Source organism: Eptatretus burgeri, chromosome 9 (genome assembly GCF_056783735.1).
Source record: "Eptatretus burgeri isolate ZD-2024b chromosome 9, Ebu_testis_v1, whole genome shotgun sequence".
In the NCBI taxonomy this organism is placed as follows: domain Eukaryota; kingdom Metazoa; phylum Chordata; class Myxini; order Myxiniformes; family Myxinidae; genus Eptatretus; species Eptatretus burgeri.
The window spans coordinates 49,220,858-49,240,021 of record NC_140969.1 but is presented as its reverse complement, the minus strand read 5'-3'; the positions used below and the strand labels follow the sequence as shown (position 1 = coordinate 49,240,021).

Genomic DNA, 19,164 nt, shown 5'->3' with positions numbered 1-19,164 from the left:
ACGTGCCGCGATTCGAGTTACGTGGCCGTCAGCACGCCGGCGGGCGCGAATCCGCAACAATACGTTATACGTACCACGTACGCGACCGATTGCTTCATCCCACTTTTCCCTTCGTGCACGCTTACTAACAACAGCGAGCTGGCAGGATGGCCTTGACCAGAGGTATGGACACTCGCCTTTCAGCCATCTCTCCTGCCTGAGTTCGATGCCCAGCTCCAGAATGTTATCCATTCCTGATGTCTCTCAGGCAGGGCAAGGCATAAATGTGTGTGCTGTCCCTCGGATAGATATTAAACTGTGAGTTCCGTGTGCTGGCATTAGTTCGTGGAGGTTAAAGATCCTACGGTGTTCAAATCATTGATGTAAATGATTACATATTAGCAGAGTACCTACCCACCCTATGGGTGATCTTGTTCCAAGCATGCAACACATTCTTCTGATGCATACTTTTATTTGGGCAGTGTATAGGCAACTGACAACTCATTGCACTGGAAAATGTGGGGACAGCGATACTGCACTTTATATGGTGGAGACTTGTAATACTCTCCCCCACCAAGTGGTAGCACTACACGAGACACATTTACGTGGAAAATTTGCATCTCCTCCCCTTCTCCTCCCCCAAGACCACCAGCAAAGATAAAAACACCCCGAAACATGAATTGGGGTCATCCTGATCCGATGTAGCAAGTCTGGATGGAATCAGCCCAGAACTGTAGGAGGAGTAGCGTGACAAACAAACAAACACACAAACACTGGTAAGTAAATTATACTCATAGCAAGGGTAATGGTCCCAAGACTGATCCCAAAGGAACTCCACTATTTACATCCTGCCAGCAAGACATCCTCCCACTCGCACGCACCCTAATTTGCTTCCTATTAGAGTGTACGAGGTGCAGTGGAACACGAGAAGCAAGAGTGTTAGCATCAACTCCGATTTATTGCGCGTCCGGATGTACATTCCTGCCACCCCAAGCGGGCGAGTCATGATATACGAAAACCCAATCACGTGATACAGCACACTCCTCCCCTCGTAAAATGACAAGTCAAATGATGAAAGGACAATCATAACATGACCACCCGAAACCAATCAACACTCATAATCCTCCAAGTACCGCGGTCGCACCCTGACCCGCCTCGGACGGGCAGCGCCGCCAGACAGCCCAGGCTCAGACGCCTCCCGGCTCGGTCGAGGTGACACCCTCGCCGGACTCGCGCCATTCGCAATAACAACCGCCCCCGGCCGACCAGCTTGCCCGACGTCCCCGGGCAGGACAGAATCAGGCGAAGACCCACTGGGCGTCGGCACATCCGGCCCTGGCGATACAACGTCTGGCCCGGCGACATTACAGGTGGGGGTCCCACATCGTTCGGCCCGGGGGGGTGACGCTGCACAGCGATCATGCATTTGGTCCACGTGCCGCTTCCACACCTCCCCACCATCAGTCCGCACCATGCAATTCGCCGGCCCCAGTACCACCGAGACCACAGCCGGCACCCATTTGGAACTGTGGAAATAATTGCGCACCATTACCTGCTGCCCCACATCGAAACCGCGCAGCAGCGTTGGACGCAACACCGCCCCACGCCCCGACCCTCCAGGTCACTGCAAATCCAGTCTTGACCGCAATGCCCGTCCATAGAGACGAATGGCAGGCGAATCACCCGTGACAGGATGAATCGCGTTCCTGTAATGGAGCAAAAAGACATCGACCACTGTCTGCACAGGTGCAACACCCCCCCCCCCCCCGCACAAAGCCCGTTTCAACATCTTAACAAACGACTCAGCCTGCCCATTCGTCTCAGGATGATACGGTGCGGACCTTAGATGTCGAATACCATTTTGACGCATAAACTCATCAAATACACCTGCGACGAACTGCGGACTGTTATCAGAGACCAGGATCTCCGGTAATCCTTTATTAGCAAAGATCGTCCGCAGTTTCTCTACTGTAATGTTTGCTGATGTATGCTGCATTACTACAACCTCCGGCCATTTAGAGAATGCATCGATCACAATCAAAAACATTTTGCCATTAACCGGCCCCACAAAATCTACATGGACCCTCTGCCAGGCTCTGTCTGGGGTTGGCCAGAGCCCCGAGGCTCGACGCGGGTTATCAGCATCTGTTTGACACGTGGCGCAACGCTTAACCAACTGCTCAATGTCTTTGTCCAACCCCGGCCACCACAACAGGCTACGAGCAAGACTCTTGGTCTTCACGACGCCAAGGTGACTGACATGCAGTTCTTCCAAACACCGCTGCCTGAACTTCGGTGGAATCACCGTCCTCATTCCCCACATAACGCACCGTTGGACCAACGACAGCTCCGATGCGCGCGACATGAAAGGTTGAAATGCCGGTGTCGAAGGCAGATCACTCCAATTCCCCGTATAAATCGCCTGGATGACACGGGCGAGCACCGGATCACAAGCCAATTCCACCACGACCTGTCTGGCCATGATTGGCCCGCTTTGGACCTGGCCCAGCGCGAACACATCGACCCGGTCGGCCGACTCAGACTCAGTGGACCCTCCGCACACGGCAAGCGTGAGAGCCCGTCGCAGTTAGCATGCTTCTCGGTGCTTCGGAACTGAATATCATAATCGTAAGCACCAAGAAACAGACACTATCGCTGTATTTGCGCGGCCGCTACCACCGGTACCCCGCGTTCGCGTCTCAGGATGAATTGAAGCGGTTTGTGATCCGTCTGCAAAGTGAAATGGCGCCCCAGCAGGTATTGATGAAACCTCCGCACAGCCCAGACGAGGCTGAGAGCCTTGCGCTCGATCTGGGCATATTCCCGCTCTGCTGCGGACAGGGTCCGGGATGCAAAACAAACAGGCCGCTTGGAACCATTGTCCATCCTGTGGGAGAGCACTGCCCCGATGCCATATGCAGAGCTGTCGCATGCCAATAAGAGCGGACGCGCAGGCTCGTCGTGCACGAGGACCGTATCCTCTGTGAGCAGCCGCTTGACATGGTCGAACAACGCCTTGTGTACAGGCCCCCAAGCCCAGCGCTCGTCCTTTCTGAGCAACCGCGTTAACGGCGCAAGTTGTGAGCTGAGCCCGCGCACGAACCTTTGGTAATACTGGGCCATACCAATGAACAAGCGCAGCTGCGTCTTGTCGCGAGGCGGTGGCATGTGTTGAATTGCCTCCACCTTCCAAGGACCGTTCAACAGCCCCTCCGGCGTGATGATGTGCCCGAGGTATTCCAAGCGCTGCTTGAAGAACGCGCACTTTTCCCTGTTCAAGCGCAGGCCGCACGCTTCTAGCGTTGTCAGCACTTGGGCAATGTTCGCAAGGTGCTCGTCCGCCGTTTTCCCCGCAATGAGCACATCGTCCAGGTAGGTCTGAGCAGGCAGGCCAATGCAAACCTGATCCATGGCTTTCTGCCACAAGGCTGGGGCCGAAGCAATCCCAAAACAGAGTCGGGTATATCGATAGAGTCCTTGACATGTGTTGATTTTCAAAAGCTCGCTACTCCCGGGATCCATTGCCAGGTGAAAATATGCATCACGCAGGTCTGGCTTCGTGAAGTATCGACTCCCCGCCAATCGCGCATATATTTCATTGATTGACGGCAGTGGATATTGCTCCATGCTGAGCCCCGGGATAACCGTGGATTTGAAGTCCCCGCACAATCGGACGTCTCCATTCCGTTTCAGCACCGTGACAACCGGGGTGGCCCAATCTGAGTATGACACCCGTTCGATCACTCCACAGGCCTCCACAGACACGGTGGTGAATGTCCCGTCCAACTTTGATCAAGAAATCGTTTTAACCGCTCACCTTTATACTGTGCAGCAACAGTGGGCTTTCTGAAGAATTTGTACAGGCAACAACAAACCTCGAGGAAATCAGTGACAGCTTTCTCTGCTGCCAGTGCGTGGATAACTACCAGATGGAGTTGGTGATTTAAGAAGTGCACATGGGGGATTTCTCTTTCCAATATCTCTTACAACAACTTTTACACCCCACCGTGCTTCCTAGCCACTAATGAAGCCCCGTCGTACACCTGACTTAATATTTTTGATGTGTCAAGTCCTGTTTTTGTCAGCTCTCCAATTATTAGGTCTGTCAATGTCTTTTGCATCTCCAGCGTCGGCTGTAGCTATTGTGAGTAGACGCTCTGTTGCTTCATTTGATGCCGATACAAAGCGAATGATGATTGATATGTTCTCGCATTCAGTGGGGTCCCTCGTCCCATCCACCTTGATGGTAAACCACGAAGTGCCTACTTCTTCCACGATGGCATCCGGCACAACATTACTCAATGTGCAGATCAGTTCATTCTGCATTTCCGGACTAGTATAGCTTGCGTTTCGTGGGATATGCTTTATTATTTCGGCGAGCTTGGTGTCTTCTTTGAGTGTGTAGTTTAAAAGCGAGAGAAAGAGCCCACTGTGCCCATCTGACATATCCTCAAAATTATCAAGGCTCCCTCTAAAATGTATCTGATTTTCGGCGAGAAATCCCACAACATCTATAAGAGCAGACACATAGTACCGGTTTCTATTTAACTGGTCAGCATTGAGGAGTGTGGAAATCTCCTCACCACAATCGATGTGCCTCTCATTCTCCTTCCACCTCAAAACAAGTTAAATGTTCCTTTGAAGTTGTGTGTTTGTGAAACCCCCTGTCTTTCTCCACGGCATGTTTCCAATTCCGGTAGCCTCGCACTGTGAAAGTAGAGTCCACTGGGCCACGTGCGGTGTTAAACTTCCTACATGGATAGCAGAATGCTGCATCTGTGTGCACACTGTATTCCAGCCATTCATTAGTCTGGTACCACGAGGACACAAACGAGTGACTCTTGTTCTGCAACAGATGGCCAGGGTACCGCTGTAGAACAACTCGATTCGGTCTCTCACTTCCAAGATCATCGGGAAGCGGCTTGACGGTCACAGCCGACCCCGAGGCCGCCGCCGAGCGTGGAAACTCGGCTGTCTGCGCTGGGGCTACAGCCGCAGGGCTGACGTTGCTGGTTTGGCCAGGTTGGCCAGCTTCTGTCGGTATTTCATCGACATGATCGTCTTTTCCTCCTCCTCCTCCTCCTCATCCAACTCCTCCCGTAACATGTCTTTCATCATCTTCTTCATTTTCGTCGCTTGCATTTTTTTCCTTTTCTGAGCCATTTTCGTGTATCCATCATCGACGTCTTTTTCTCCTGCTACGAGCTCGTGCTCTGTGATTCGTCCCTCGCGACTCGCGTCACTAATCTCGCGACTTGCGTCACTAATCTCGCGTCTCGCGAGATTTGATGGTTTTATTTATTAAATGATCCATCCATCAAAAACAGGTTTTATCTGCATCTAATCATTTCAAACGTAAGCACGATTGCAAACACACATATTTTTAATTTTTATTATAAAATTACTTTTGTAAGATGGAGGGTTGACGGGTTGTGAAGGTCACGTGGTGCACGTGCACTTCATCTTTAATAATGTAAATTTATGTCTTTTCCTTAATCATATTATCATATTATGACTATATTACATTTATACCTAACTTACAACCAATCAGGTAACCTGCTCAATCGGGTCTCCATATCGAATACGCTGATTGGCTATTCCTTAAAACTAAATGATCCACGATATATAAAACCACCCACAACATCGACATTCGACACGAGGTCTTGGCTGCCGGCGTTGGTGTTTGCGTTATTATCTTTTATCTTGTGGTCTTGGACTGTATTGTCTTGCCAATTGCTTTTGGAGATGCTCTGGGAAGCGCACACTTATCTCTTGACTGTTATTCAAAGAAGGATATTATTAAAGAACAGTTTATCCAAGAAGGCCTTATTAGTCACCATGTTGAACATCTGGAATAAGGATTTTAGTTCACACAGGTGAACTCTTAAACAGCAAGGTCACAGTGGGCGCTCATCCTTAAACACTAAGTTGTTCACAGGGTACAACAGGGCATAAATGGGTGGCGTACAAGTGGGGGAGGGGGCACCAGATGCGCCATGGGGGGGCATTGCACCCAAATGCCCCCCCCCCGAGCGACGGGCCTGTGTGCACCTTTCGAGAGGCGATCGAACTGGTATCGAGCGAGCTGTAATGACCTCTCCGGCGCCATGTGTGCTTTCATCTTCTCCACAACGTCCCGAAACGACAGCCCGTCATCCCGGGGCTTGTCCGGTGCCACCAAATCACTCAGTAGTCGATAATGTTCCGCCGAAAGCGAAGCGAGCAAGATCGACTTCTGTTTGCCCTCGTCGACCACATCATTCGTGTGGAAATAGCATTCCAATTGCTCGGAAAACAATTTGAAGTCGTCTCCGACGAAAACGGGCACAAGTCCGTATTCAACCATCCTCGTCAGCCAACTATGGTGTACGAGGTGCAGTGGGACACGAGAAGCAAGAGTGTTAGCATCAACTCCGCTTTCTTGCGCGTCCGGATGCACATTCCTGCCACCCCTAGCGGGCGAGGCATGATATACGAAAACCCAATCACGTGATACAGCACACCTATCACTAATATAGTTTCCATTCCAATGAGTCACCTGACTAACCCTACGATCTGTTATGATGATATGCTAGGTGGTCATATTTTGGACCATTAGCTGTGTGTTAATCAGCTGTCGGGATTCTAACCTTGCTTGTAATTGTGTATTATTCAAACCTTGCTTTAAAATGTTGCTTTAAATGTATCATGCTGTTTTCACTATGTCTTTGATAACTCTTTATGGCTCTGCAGCTGCACAACAGCATGTCCTTGGGAAAACTGTGTATGCTGATATCACACACATTCCTGTTCTTAGTCATCACCAGAGTTTCGCCTTTGCTATCAGCAGGTGCCAGTGTAGGGGTGTAGGAGTCTTAGAAAGTTATTAGTTTGCAAGATGAACTGTTGGGTTGCGAATCTGAGGATTGACTGATCCAACTTCCCTGAGGGCCCCTAGGGAGGGGGGAAAGAAGCCCACTGCCGCATTTATTTCTTTATTTCTTTATCCCTTAGCACACACTTATAGTCCACACCCAGTTTTGCTTTTGTGTGATTATATATACAACTGTTTTGAAGTAAGAATCTCAATGTGGTCCGGGGCACCTGACTGAAGGGCCTTTGGGCTGCATTCCGCATGCGTAGTGCCATCTTCTGAAATAAATCGTATCATTCGAAAACCCTCATTCGACTCTGTCATTACTCGGCCGAGTGAAGAGTCATAACAATTGGCGACGAGGATGCGATGCGACTGATGCTGGCGGTGTGGACGGCGGGACTCCACTTGGTGTACAGCGATCGCAAGGGTTCAGCTAAAGGTACGTGGAAATTGCACGTATAGGGCACCTAAGACAGGGAGCCCTAGTTAGGTGAAAACTGTACACTTGGTGGGCAGTGCCCGCTGGACGCAGCTCCAGGATCTGCTCGGATCAAGAACTGTAACGGTAAAACATATGAGGTGATTCGAATGCGGTTTGTTTGAAGGGCACAAAGAGGGCTGGCAGGCCGTATGTTAGAACCGGTAAGGGTCGAGGATAAAGGTATCCGTGTGAAATAAGGAGGAAACAGGTTGGAATCCTGTACCAAGAGAGGGAAGGTTAGAGGCCTTCATTGGGTTTGAGGCTATTAGGCGGCGGGTCGAAAGGGATCTCGGTCCCGGTGTAAAAGGAGAAACGATTTACAGCTATTAGGCGGCTGATTGAAAGGGATTTCGGTCCCGACGTAAAAGGAGAAACGATTTACAGCTATTAGGCGGTTGGTAAGATAAGAACAAAAGATGGGGAATAACTCTGCAAAGAACATAGAGTTACCCAAAGGAACAACACTTAATGTTATCGGTGAAAGTGGAAAACACTGGAGAGCGTTTGCAGCGTGGCTAACGGAGTCACAAAGTGAGACAGGACGTAAGTGATTCGATTCAGAGGGAATCTTGAACCAACGGGAAAAAAACACAAGGTTAATGAGCCAGGAGAAGGGCTGTTTGTAGAGTTACCTATTTGGATGTATTTGTGAATACAATGTGGTGGGGAAGGTTGAGTTTTGTGTTCGACGTAAGTTGAGTGTTCCAACTTGGAACTTGTATGTGTGGAACAACTTGTATGTTTGTATGGAGATAATGATTGGTCGTCATCGTCAATGTGAAGACTTTGGACGAGGTGAATTGCGCACACCAAATCCGGAGGAAGGACGATGATGACCGATTCTGCACGTGTTGTTAATTCAGTGATGGGCAAATGTCATTTAGAGAGAGAGAGAGAGAGAGAGAAAGAGAGAAAGAGAGAAAGAGAGAAAGAGAGAAAGAGAGAGAGAGAGAGAGAGAGAGAGAGAGAGAGAGAGAGAGAGAGAGACAGAGAGAGACAGAGAGAGACAGAGAGAGAGAGAGAGAGAGAGAAAGAGAGAAAGAGAGAAAGAGAGAAAGAGAGAAAGAGAGAGAGAGAGAGAGAGAGAGAGAGAGAGAGAGAGAGAGAGAGAGAGAGAGAGAGAGAACTCGATGGGGAATTGAATAATTAAAACCACTTCAGCAGACAGTTTGTCAAATGGGATGTCAAATGGACCAACGTTCGGGTTTTCTCATGGTCCGATAAACTCTGTATGCTGTTTTGGCTTTGAACACTGTACGTACGTGATAAATGGATGGTCTCCACGGAGCATCATTTTGATTTCAAATTCAAATTCAGTTCTGTTTCCACTTTGCATGTTTCGTAAGGCTGATCGACGTTACGGGTTCGTTTTAACGTCAGTTTCAATTCTGGTTTCATTGTTGGGGTCATTAAGCATGTTTTATACTTGATTTTCGTAAATCTGGAAAAAAACTTATTTTATGGGGTTTTGCGAGTCACGTGACGTGCCATAGGATTTAACAGGCGCGCCGAAAGCACGAAATCGTCCCGTCGAAGGACAGCTTATCGTGAGGGTTTACGAAATGGATTAGCACATTTTACAAGATGGGGACGCCCTTCTTAGGATTCTGTAAAAATTCCGATTTAAAACGAACGTATTTGAGATGTCGTCAAATATTTGTTCCGTGAGTTTGATCGTAAAAACCAACAACGCTGATAAGACGTATTGCTCATGTGAGTGCGTGATGACGTAATCACGCATGGGCCCAGCGCGCTTTGTCAAACTTGAAAGTGCAATTAACACCCTGCTGTGAACGTGCCTGCTTGTCGGAGCAATGTACAAGAATTTCTCGAGGCGGCTGATTTTGAATATGGTGGACAAACTAGATTTTAAAGAGATAGCTTTGTGGTAAAATTAATTAATAAGGACATTGACGTTTCAAAGGATCGCTCGATTTTGTGTTTCGAGGCGAGTGCACGCGCTATCGGTACATGGAAGCGACAATGCTTTGAAACAAGGCTGTAATATATATATGTTTGTTCCGGTTGTTGTTGTTGTTGTTGTTGTTGTTGTTGTTGTTGTTGTTGTTGTTGTTGTTGATTGGGCTTCGTGACCGGAAGAGGAAAAGAGAAAAAAAAAAAAAGAGACGCGGAAGAGGCGCAGGACCGAGGGATTTAGGTTGGATGGTGTTGTGATAATGAAGTGCCGTACTGTGATTAGCGGCAACGGAGATTGGGCGGATGTGGCAGCACTGTGTATGGGGGTCGGTGGCTGGTGATGACTCGGTGGCTGGTGATGACTCGGTGGCTGGTGATGACTCGGTGGCTGGTGATGACTCGTATGCCGCGTGCTCCGTGGAGGGTCGTGCTGGAACAGTAATGGTATGTAGTATACTGTATTAGGAATGGTGTACTCTGAGGAATATAATTGGGATTAGAGTATGGAGTTTGCCTTCAGTATTATGTGTACAAGTTATTGTATTTTGTTATTCTTACCCTATGTATATTTATGTTGTTGTAGATATGCGTATGGGTTTTGTGAGAATAAAGCCGATCGAAAAGGTCTATTGTTGATTACTACAACAGATGGAAAGGGCGATTTAAATGCTTTGAACAAGGAACGGATTTTATTTAAAGTGGGTTTATCTTTTAGCCGCGTCTCGCGTAGTAAACGCCGGCTCTAAGAGCTCCGCGTTGTTCTTATTATTATTCTGGTGAAGACAAAACCTTTAGGACGTGGCTCTTGGACACATTTGTCCTTGTTTACATGTCAGACATCCAAGAACAAGGATGTTTGGTAGGCTACGCACTGATGAGGATAGCGGTGTTTTTGGGGAAAATTACGGGCGGAGCTCGTGCTGTTTGAACACGCAGCCATCGTGGGCCTTGACGAGGGAGCGTTTCGATTCTCTGCCTGTCGGGGTCGAGATGTTTGTCTGGAAGCGGACAGAAAAGCATGTCTGTTGTCTTTATATGAGCCTCTATCTGTCAGGATAAATTCATTGGATTTGGGAAGCATAAGCGGAATTAAAGGGATGTAGAGGAATGGTTGCTTAGCAACGACATCGATCTGGAATGGAATTGGCTTTGCACTGCACTCACTGTCGACTACGATGAAACAGGGCAGGATTATGAATACGTGGCCAAAGCACATAGAGATTACACCGTCAAACGCTCTCTGATGACAACCAACCGATGGATCGGGAAGGAAGGAGCGGCGGTGGAGGTGAAACAAGCCGCCAGAGAGCGCGAACTAATGAAGCACAGAGAAGGACTAACACCGTACATCTCAATGGCAGTTAGTAACAGACATAGTGCAGGGGAGTTAGGAAGAGTGGTGAACAGATTGAGATGCGCCCCAGAACCGCAAGATGGGGCAACGAACACCAGAACACTTTACAGGCCGTCAGACAAGGAGATGGATGGAAGGTATGCTTGCCTGATCAAAATCTACAGTAGTGTACAGTAAGGTCTCTGGCCTTCACATCCACTCACCACGCACCCAGAGCAACTTCCAGTCCTGCAAGCTCTAGTCATGGTGGGAGCCTCATACGGAGGTATCATTTAAAAATAATCTTTTACACAAATACTTGTCATTATGTTGCAGTTGACTGCAGTGTTCAGTGCAGTGGTATGCTGTAAACTTTGTAGTAATGGAGACAGTGACAGAACCTTTGACGACACAACATGCAACTCCCACATTACTCCTTTGTGGGGGGACCTATCACTAGGCAACACACTAACACACTCAAGCCAAAGAAACCGTATACACCTCCGTGGCAAAGGGGGACACGAAAATGAACCAGTACCAACCCCACAGCGACATAGGAGGGGAGCGGCTGGAGAAAGAATGGAAGCAGGTGAATACGGAAGGTTGGGGAAAACATACAACCAAGAACTAGATAAGGTAAAGATATTTTCAAAGGAACCTGGCAAGACCGCACCACTCATTTCCAGAGGGCTGACAACCATCCAGCCACAGCAGCTCATAGAACTGTCTTGCGTCCAAGCCGAGGAAACTTATGATTTGATAGAATGAAACGAGGAAATAAAATCGATTCGATGGTCTTATGCCATGACAAAACCTGTTGGGAGGGGGGGACGTCAGAAAATGCAGAAAAGACAGAAGTGGCTTGGCAGAACAAAACGCAAGACAAAACCCAGTGGGGGCACTTTGCACAAATAGGATTCATATGGGGTCAACACGCATCTCTAATTACCCAAGTTCCATGGGCCCCTAAAGAACCCTTTTGGAGTATAGTTGTGAAATCTTGTGAAAATACAGTAACCTCCCGGAGAAGAACACATTTCACTTATAGGTGTTTTCACCTATAAGGCTTGAAGCTCTCACGAGCGATCGAGTGGAACGCAAGGAGGGTTACGCAGGGTGGAGATCTATATTTCATGACTGGGGAGACTGGTGACTGTGCCTGGTCGGGGCAGCAATCCTAATCATCATGGGAATCATTTTTGGAGTATCTCTGATCAAACGTCTCATTTCCATTTGTCTAAAGAAATGCTGTGAAGCCTCACCCCTCACCCAGGCCATCATAATAATTAACAGCGAACTCATGGAGGAAGACCCCGAGGACCTCTGTATGGGGCCACAACCAGACCCGACCCCCACCAGCTGAGGAGCCAACAAGGTGTTCTGGCGGAGGGCGCCCTGGGGAAGACTCTTCCAGGTATTACTGATGACTCAACGAACTTTCAAGTGAAAAGGTAAGCCAAACATGGACTCACGCATCTCACTACACACGAAGATACAGGAAGTTGTAACAAGAAAGAAAGGAAATCTACAAGTAAAATGCTGATGGAGGTTTATGATAGATGTGGCAGTGTTTTGACTAGCATATGCATAATCGTGGAAAATGGACAATACCAGATAGTGAAGGCATGTATGGAAAATACTTGTATGACCCTTATATGTAAATATGCATCTCATGAGACTCTTTTGTCTTCTAGCGCAAGTTGAGAAAGGAGCTTACACCATGCCTTGAGCGCTCACAGTGCTGCTCACCCATTATTACATTTGCATATTGTAAATATTATTGTTGTAATTAGTGTTGAGTATAATTGCCTAAATAATAATGTTGCTGTTAATATTGTATAGACTTGTAGTGCCTTTAATATTGTGTGGACTTAACATCAAATTTGTATATGACAACTTAATGGGAGACTTGTGGCAGTGGGCAAGACAAAAGGCAACAGAAGCTAACCTGAACCACCGGCAGTTGGGGACTTCTCATTTGGGGAATGTTGATGGCTATCCACGGCATTTGCAAATCCCGTTTGGCAGGCGCGGGGGCCTAGGGGTAGCTGCTACAGGAACCAAATAGGGGTCCACTCGGTTGGTGAGTATCAGGTGTGGCTGGGTATGGTCAAAAATATGACCAAGGAGGGAAACTGTTATGATGATATGCTAGGTGGTCATATTTTGGACCATTAGCTGTGTGTTAATCAGCTGTCGGGATTCTAACCTTGCTTGTAATTGTGTATTATTCAAACCTTGCTTTAAAATGTTGCTTTAAATGTATCATGCTGTTTTCACTATGTCTTTGATAACTCTTTATGGCTCTGCAGCTGCACAACAGCATGTCCTTGGGAAAACTGTGTATGCTGATATCCCACACATTCCTGTTCTTAGTCATCACCAGAGTTTCGCCTTTGCTATCAGCAGGTGCCAGTGTAGGGGTGTAGGAGTCTTAGAAAGTTATTAGTTTGCAAGATGAACTGTTGGGTTGCGAATCTGAGGATTGACTGATCCAACTTCCCTGAGGGCCCCTAGGGAGGGGGGAAAGAAGCCCACTGCCGCATTTATTTCTTTATTTCTTTATCCCTTAGCACACACTTATAGTCCACACCCAGTTTTGCTTTTGTGTGATTATATATACAACTGTTTTGAAGTAAGAATCTCAATGTGGTCCGGGGGCACCTGACTGAAGGGCCTTTGGGCTGCATTCCGCATGCGTAGTGCCATCTTCTGAAATAAATCGTATCATTCGAGAACCCTCATTCGACTCTGTCATTACTCGGCCGGGTGAAGAGTCATAACACGATCTACCACACCTCCATGTTTTGTGTCATCTGCAAATTTGAAAAGCCTACTCTTAACCGCACTGTCCCCACCCACTGTCTTAACCCCACTGTCCCCACTATCTTAACCCCACTGTCCTCACTATCTTAACCCCACTGTCCCCACCCACTGTCTTAACCCTACTGTCCCCACTATCTTAACCCCACTGTCCTCACTATCTTAACCCCACTGTCCTCACTATCTTAACCCCACTGTCCTCACTATCTTAACCCCACTGTCCTCACTATCTTAACCCCACTGTCCTCACTATCTTAACCCCACTGTCCTCACTATCTTAACCCCACTGTCCTCACTATCTTAACCCCACTGTCCTCACTATCTTAACCCCACTGTCCTCACTATCTTAACCGCACTGTCCCCACTATCTTAACCCCACTTTCCTCACTATCTTAACCCCACTGTCCTCACTATCTTAACCCCACTGTCCTCACTATCTTAACCCCACTGTCCTCACTATCTTAACCCCACTGTCCTCACTATCTTAACCCCACTGTCCTCACTATCTTAACCCCACTGTCCTCACTATCTTAACCCCACTGTCCTCACTATCTTAACCCCACTGTCCTCACTATCTTAACCCCACTGTCCTCACTATCTTAACCCTACTGTTCCACCCACTGTCTTAACCCCACTGTCCCCACCCACTGTCTTAACCCCACTGTCCCCACTATCTTAACCCCACTGTCCTCACTATCTTAACCCCACTGTCCTCACTATCTTAACCCCACTGTCCCCACCCACTGTCTTAACCCCACTGTCCCCACTATCTTAACCCCACTCTCCTCACTATCTTAACCCCACTGTCCTCACTATCTTAACCCCACTGTCCTCACTATCTTAACCCCACTGTCCTCACTATCTTAACCCCACTGTCCTCACTATCTTAACCCCACTGTCCTCACTATCTTAACCCCACTGTCCCCACTATCTTAACCCCACTGTCCTCGCTATCTTAACCCCACTGTCCTCACTATCTTAACCCCACTGTCCTCACTATCTTAACCCCACTGTCCTCACTATCTTAACCCCACTGTCCTCACTATCTTAAACCCCACTGTCCCCACTATCTTAACCCCACTGTCCCCACTATCTTAACCCCACTGTCCTCGCTATCTTAGCCCCACTGTCCTCACTATCTTAACCCCACTGTCCTCACTATCTTAACCCCACTGTCCCCACTATCTTAACCCCACTGTCCTCGCTATCTTAACCCCACTGTGCTCACTATCTTAACCCCACTGTTTCACCCACTGTCTTAACCCCACTGTCCCCACTATCTTAACCCCACTGTCCCCACTATCTTAACCCCACTGTCCTCACTATCTTAACCCCACTGTCCTCAGTATCTTAACCCCACTGTCCTCACTATCTTAACCCCACTGTTCCCACCCACTGTCTTAACCCCACTGTCCCCACTATCTTAACCCCACTGTCCCCACTATCTTAACCCCACTGTCCTCACTATCTTAACCCCACTGTCCTCACTATCTTAACCCCACTGTCCTCACTATCTTAACCCCACTGTCCTCACTATCTTAACCCCACTGTCCTCACTATCTTAACCCCACTGTCCCCACTATCTTAACCCCACTGTCCCCACTATCTTAACCCCACTTTCCTCACTATCTTAACCCCACTGTCCTCACTATCTTAACCCCACTGTCCTCACTATCTTAACCCCACTGTCCCCACTATCTTAACCCCACTGTCCCCACTATCTTAACCCCACTGTCCCCACTATCTTAACCCCACTTTCCTCACTATCTTAACCCCACTTTCCTCACTATCTTAACCCCACTGTCCTCACTATCTTAACCCCACTGTCCTCACTATCTTAACCCCACTGTCCTCACTATCTTAACCCCACTGTCCTCACTATCTTAACCCCACTGTCCCCACTATCTTAACCCCACTGTCCCCACTATCTTAACCCCACTTTCCCCACTATCTTAACCCCACTTTCCTCACTATCTTAACCCCACTGTCCTCGCTATCTTAACCCCACTGTCCTCACTATCATAACCCCACTGTCCCCACTATCTTAACCCCACTTTCCTCACTATCTTAACCCCACTGTCCCCACTATCTTAACCCCACTTTCCTCACTATCTTAACCCCACTGTCCTCACTATCTTAACCCCACTGTCCTCACTATGCCAATACCTCAACCACGTAGCGTAGGGTCTTCTTGTCTAGAACCAAGTTACCTAATTAACCATGCGGTTTCGACTACCAGGGAACCACACTCTCGGTACGCCTTGTCCGAACCAGATCACTCTACCAACTACGGTAGAGTACCAACTAGCAACTCCAGATCGGATGCAGCCGAGCGGAACTGCCAAGGACGTACCGGCGAGAATGAACAGATTATCGGGGATAAAGACCCCGCTAAACTCAGATCCGAACCATGCTGCACCAATGAAGGAAAAGACAAAAACAAACTGGGAACATTTCTACAATCATTTATTTACACTAAGCGAGGAAATTCATGTGGTACAGGAACGGGTTTATTGGTGTGTTATGCAGGGGACAGAAGAGAGAGATGTAGTGCGACAATTTTACAGCAACTTACAAAAGAGGACACAGAGCAGACTTGTCGCGAGAATAATACAGGCAAGAATTACAATGATCAAATAACTTATACAATGCTACTTATAAGACAGGCGCCACACACTCAGATGCACACTCAGACAAAACAAACCCAGTTGAATGGCAAAGCACTTTTGCAGCCATGGAGGGAGGGAGTTGAGGTCGCAGTTCTTTTGGTACTTGAATGTTCCGAGGGAAGGGATGCTCCGTGGTGCGGCACCCGACAGAGGTCGTGCAGCTTGGCCCACAGCCGCACGTGTGGAAACCGTGTCTGCGAAGGAGCCTGGGTGGAGAGTGCGGAGTCCAAGGTAGAACGGGGCAGCAGACAGGACCCAACGAGAGACCCGGTCAAGGTCGGGTGTACTCGGACCAGCACAACAGACGGGCCGCCAGGGCAGGACGTGGGCAGGCACTCCGTGATCACGACCTTCCTTCTTCAACCAACAACCAAGGGACCAACTCAACTAACAGCCTTCCTTCCTTTTTTGCAACCAGCCAACGAACCCACCGAACTCTTTCACTCAACCAACAACGAACTCTCCGACTCTCTCAGCACCCTACTCTGAGGATGGTGTCGTAATTTATAGATCCCCAAGGTCGGGGAGGGGCCTTGGCGAAGCCGATGTCACCGTCCGCCATGATTGGACAGGGCCTTCATGGGGTCGCCCTTTCTGGGTGAGATTTCGGCCAGGCCGGGAAAGCCCGCCCACTCCACACGTGCTTGAGGAAAGTGGACGGTGGTACAACCAAGATTGAATTAGAACGTTTGGGGAAGCTGAAAAGGAACTCCAGACGTGAAGATTCTTCCTCGGAACGAGCCTCCGGAGACAGCAGGTGGACAATGGTGCGCTGTGGCCAGCGAACCGAGGGCTGCAACTGCTATAGTACCGTGGATCGTAATGGAGGGGATGTAAAGCTTTATTAATCTAACTAAAAAAACATGGCAACGCATCCGCTTTGCTCTCCCACTACACACAAGGAGGGGTTCTATCTGCACATATACTTAATGGCATAACTAACTTCGAGACAACTGCATGTTTGTATGCATATGGTTCCTAGAACCGTAACAGTATGTATGGCATACGTCGTCGTGTCTGCATTTTGTTGAGTGTACATTGGAAACTGTTCAGTGGAGGAAATGAAAACTTTACCACATGTTACATGACCATGTGATATAGTGGTCACTCTTTTGAGGTCAACATAGGCAGTAAAAGGTCAACATAGGCCTTTTTCTAAAATCCTCAATTTTCATCCGATTCACTTGAAATTTGAAGAGGATTTGCATATCAGGTCACTGAATTCAACCAACAACTCTTTTTACGGTCAACATAGACCGGAATTTCTAAAATTGTCAATTTTCATCCAATTGACTTGAAAGTTGAACAGGATTTTCATATCAGCTCACTGGATTCAAACACCAATTATAATTATTTTTGAGGTCAACATTACCAAAAGGTCAAAATCGGCCAAGTTTCTAAAATTGTCAATTTTCATCCGATTCACTTAAAATTTAAAGAGAAGTTGCACATTTGGTCATTGAATTCAACTACCAATTAATTTTGATTTCAACATCAGCCAAAAGGTCAACAACAAGCCACAATTTCTAAAATTGTCAATTTTCATCTGATTGACTTGAAATTTAAACAGGATTTTCATATCAGCTCACTGAATTCAACCACCAATTATTTTTGAGGTCAACATAAGCTAAAAAGTCAACATTTGCCAAATTTCTGAAATCCTCAATTTTCATCCAATTCACTTGAAATTTGAACAGGATTTACATAAAAATGACCATCATGTGTCACGCGGTCTGGCAGCCATATTGGATCTAAAGGAAAATCTTTGAAAATATTCATAGGAGAAACCTCTTAACTGCTTTAAATGCAAACTTTAACTAATTGATCAAGTGCATGCCTGGTGTTGGCTTAATGGTTCAGGTAGTGGGCTTGGTGTCCTGAGTTCAAATCCTAGTGTCCTGAGGTCTAATTCAAATCAATGGTGAATTAACACCAGGTGGGGTTGACTTAGCTTGATATTCCGAGGTCAGCAAAATGAGTACCAGCCTGCTGGGATGATTGAGCCATTTGAGCACCCTGTGTTGGAGTGGCAACCTCTTTCTCTGCTGCTTCTTTTTCTTCAAGAAACATGTTCTTGTGGGGTTGGGTTGGCCGAGCGAAGCTTGGCCCAAATCTTTCACAAGCCAGCTGGCTCGACGTGACATTCAACTAAGGTTAAGAAAGGAATTTGTGATTTGTTCATGGTGCCGGCGATAGCTCGCCGACTCTTCACAAAGGACACCATGGGATTTTTAATAACATCCACCAACTAATGCCTGGATACGGCCCCCCCAGTTTAATGTCCATTCGAGGGACAGCACACACATTGATGCATCATTCAGCTTGTTGAACACCAGGATGACAGTTTATAGCTGGGTCGGAATTCGAACCCAGGCTAGACAGCTTCGAGGCGAGTATCCGTACCTCTAGGTCTCGGCTATCCTACCAACCCCACTGTAGGTGAGAGCATGACAATTTGCAATTTATTCAGGGGTCCGGAGATAGCTCCCGTGCTCTTCGCTAAAGACACCATGGGATGTTTAGCGTCACCCAACAACCGGTGCTGGCAGATAGGGCTGGCAGCTTAACCTCCTTCCAATGAATGGCACACACATTGATGAATCGCCCTACACGTGCACACCAGGGTGGCAGTTTACAGTTGGATGCAGATTAAAACCCAGGCTAGACAGCTCAAAGGCGAGTGCGCATACCTCTAAGTCTAAGCTATCCTTTCAGCCCTGTAGCTATGGTCAGCTCGTATATAAATACAGACTTATTAAGTGACTTCGTCCACATGGAAAGAAACCATTTATCATCAATAATGATGTGATGCTGGCTTGGCAGTATTAATCATTGCTACGTGGCATTACTCCAAGAACCTTTCTCGGATCCCTGGGATAAAACACACACGAATAAAGGCCAAATGACGAAAGGCTTCCTTTGCACACTGTATGCCGACCACTTTCACAAGGTTCGCAATAATTCATGGCCAAGGTGACACCAAATGAATTGCCACTGAATATGGAATTCCATTTATGTACACAATAAATTACATCATGAAATTCACACGATCGACACTTTGCTTTTCCCCAGCAGCAAGTTCAAAACCACCTCTACAACTGCTGGA

General features: G+C 47.6%; 2 long non-coding RNA genes across 2 annotated transcripts in view; both read left to right on the top strand.

The window, feature by feature from the left end:
• LOC147020098 (uncharacterized) overlaps positions 1-19,164 on the top strand; it is a 232,136-nt gene that overhangs the window by 16,944 nt on the left and 196,028 nt on the right. The gene's annotated exons all lie outside the window — the stretch shown is intronic.
• On the top strand, positions 8,344-13,310 carry LOC147020102 (uncharacterized). The gene is made up of 2 exons (XR_015061997.1): positions 8,344-9,677; positions 9,817-13,310. It is a non-coding gene; the product is annotated as an uncharacterized LOC147020102 (long non-coding RNA).